We start from the raw sequence: 3,195 nt of genomic DNA, 5'->3' as shown, positions 1-3,195 counted from the left end.
AGGTGTCATCAATGGTAATGGAAAAATAAAAAGCTTATGCTTTTACCACACCAAACTTAGAATTTTGCTCGCCCTCGAGCAAGAGAAGAAAGAATAGATAAAGAGGAAGAAGAAATGGAGGAGAGGGAGAAGGGGTTGTGTTTCGGCCAAGAAGAGAAGAGAGGGTTGTGTTATGTGAAAATGAGGAAGAATGGAGGGTTATATATAGGGATGGGAGGGGGTGGAGTTTCGGCCATTTAGGGTGGGTTTGGGTGGGAAATTGATTTTGAATTTTGAAGGTAGGTGGAGTTTATGAGGTAGGTTTATGGGGATGAGTGGATGGATGTGAGTGGTGAGGAGGTGATGGGGAAGAGAGATTGAGGTGATTGGTGAAGAGTTTTGGGGAAGAGTGTTTATGGGATTTTGTGAAAGAGAGTGGTGAGGGGTGAGAAGAAGTGAGTGGAGGTAGGTGGGGATTCTGTGGGGTCCACAGATCCTGAGGTGATCCTGTGGGGTCCACAGATCCTGAGATGATCCTGTGGGGTCCACAGATCCTGAGGTGTTCAAGGATTTACAACCTTGCACCAAATTAGGCATGTAAAATGCCCTTGCACACAACTCTGGGCGTTCAGCGCCAGGTTGGTGCCCATTTTGGGCGTTCAACGCCCATTTGTTGCCCATTTCTGGCGTTGAACGCCAGAACCATGCTTGTTCTGGGCGTTCAGCGCCAGCTCCTCTCCAGGGTGCAATTCTGGCATTCAGCGCCCAGCTGCTGCCCATTTTGGGTGTTCAGCGCCCAGATACTGCCCATTTTGGGCGTTCAGCGCCAGAACCATGCTCTGTTCTGGCGTTGAACGCCAGGCAGATGCTTCCTCCAGGGTGTGATTTTTCTTCTGCTGTTTTTGATTCCGTTTTCAATTTTTATATTTATTTTGTGACTCCTCATGATCATGAACCTATAAAGACATATAACTAAGAAAAAAAATATAGTTAGATAAATAAAAATTGGGTTGCCTCCCAACAAGCGCGTTTTTAATGTCAATAGCTTGACAGTGGGCTCTCATGGAGCCTTACAGATGTTCAGAGCATTGTTGAGACTCTCCAACACCAAACTTAGAGTTTGACTGTGGGGGCTTTGGTTGACTCTGCTTTGAGAGAAGCTTTTTCTGCTTCCTCTCCATGGAAGCAGAGAGAGATCCTTGAGTTGTAAACACAAGGTTGTCCTTATTTAATTGAAGGGTCAATTCTCCTATGTCCACATCAATCACAGCTCTTGCTGTGGCTAGGAAAGGCTTTCCTAGGATGATGGATTCATCCTCTTCCTTTCCAGTATCCAAGACTATGAAATCAGTAGGGATGTAAAGGCCTTCAACCTTCACTAACACGTCCTCTACTTGTCCATAAGCCTGTTTTCTTGAATTGTCTGCCATCTCTAATGAGATTTTAGCAGCTTGCACCCCATAGATTCCCAGTTTCTCTATTACAGAGAGGGGCATGAGGTTTATTCCTGAACCAAGGTCACACAGAGCCTTAAAGATCATGGTGCCTATGGTACAAGGTATTATGAACTTTTCAGGATCCTGTCTCTTCTGAGGCAATGTCAGTTGATCCAGATCACTTAGTTCATTGGTGAACAAGGGACGTTCATCTTCCCAAGTTTCAATACCAAATAATTTGGCATTCAACTTCATGATTGCACCAAGAAACTTGGCAGTTTGCTCTTCAGTGACATCCTCATTCTCTTCAGAAGAGGAATACTCATCAGAGCTCATGAATGGCATAAGGAGGTTCAATGGAATCTCTATGGTCTCTAGATGAGTCTCAGATTCCTTTGGTTCCAAAGAGGGAAACTCCTTATTGATCACTGGACGTCCCAAGAGGTCTTCCCCCTTGGGATTCACGTCCTCTCCTTCCCTTACAGGTTCGGCCATGGTGCTTATGTCAATGGCCTTGCACTCTCCTTTTGGATTCTCTTCTGTATTACTTGGGAGAGTACTAGGAGGGATTTCAGTGATCCTTTTACTCAGCTGGCCCACTTGTGCTTCCAAATTTCTAATGGAAGACCTTGTTTCATTCATGAAACTTACAGTGGCCTTGGATAGATCAGAAACTAAGTTTGCTAAATTAGAAGTATTTTGTTCAGAGTTCTCTGTCTGTTGCTGAGTGGATGATGGAAAAGGTTTATTATTGTTAAACCTGTTTCTTCCACCATTATTAAAGCCTTGTTGAGGCCTTTGATCCTTCCATGAGAGATTTGGATGATTTCTCCATGATGGGTTATAGGTGTTTCCATAAGGTTCACCTAAGTAATTCACCTCTGCTATTGCAGGGTTTTCAGGATCATAAGCTTCTTCTGCATAAGAAGCCTCTTGAGTACTGTTGGATGCAGCTTGCATTCCATTTAGAATCTGAGAAATCATATTGACTTGCTGAGTCAATATTTTGTTATGAGCCAATATAGCATTCAGAGTATCAACTTCAAGAAATCCCTTCTTCATAGGCGTCCCATTACTCACATGATTCCTCTCAGAAGTGTACATGAACTGGTTATTAGCAACCATGTCAATGAGTTCTTGAGCTTCTGCAGGCGTTTTCTTTAGGTGAATGGATCCACCTGCAGAAGTATCCAATGACATCTTTGATAGCTCAGATAAACCATCATAGAATATATCCAGGATGGTCCATTCTGAAAGCATGTCAGAAGGACACTTTTTGGTCAGCTGCTTGTATCTTTCCCAAGCTTCATAGAGGGATTCACCTTCTTTCTGTCTGAAGGTTTGAACATCAGCTCTAAGCTTTCTCAGCTTTTGAGGAGGAAAGAACTTGGCTAAGAAAGCCGTGACCAGCTTATCCCAAGAGTTCAGGCTATCTTTGGGTTGAGAGTCCAACCACACTCTAGCTCTGTCTCTTACAGCAAAAGGGAAAAGCATGAGCCTGTAGACTTCAGGATCTACTCCATTAGTCTTAACAGTATCACAGATCTGTAAGAATTCAGTTAAGAACTGAAAAGGATCTTCAGATGAAAGTCCATGAAACTTGCAGTCCTGCTGCATCAGAGAAACTAGCTGAGGTTTCAGCTCAAAATTGTTTGCTCCAATGGTAGGAATGGAGATGCTTCTTCCATGTAAATTGGAATTAGGTGTAGTAAAGTCACCAAGCATTCTCCTTGCATTATTGTTGTTGGGTTCGGCTGCCATCTCCTTTACTTGTTTGAAA

The 3,195-nt window shown here is 43.4% G+C and overlaps 1 non-coding gene across 1 annotated transcript; it reads left to right on the top strand.

The window, feature by feature from the left end:
- The first annotated feature begins 2,669 nt into the window (after positions 1-2,669).
- On the top strand, positions 2,670-2,777 carry LOC112752803 (small nucleolar RNA R71). Its single transcript, XR_003177218.1, has one exon. It is a non-coding gene; the product is annotated as a small nucleolar RNA R71 (small nucleolar RNA).
- The last annotated feature ends 418 nt before the right edge of the window (positions 2,778-3,195 follow it).

This window comes from Arachis hypogaea, chromosome 15, assembly GCF_003086295.3.
Source record: "Arachis hypogaea cultivar Tifrunner chromosome 15, arahy.Tifrunner.gnm2.J5K5, whole genome shotgun sequence".
Classification (NCBI taxonomy): domain Eukaryota; kingdom Viridiplantae; phylum Streptophyta; class Magnoliopsida; order Fabales; family Fabaceae; genus Arachis; species Arachis hypogaea.
Note: the sequence above shows the minus strand (reverse complement) of the source record. Positions and strands in the feature narration are given on the sequence as shown.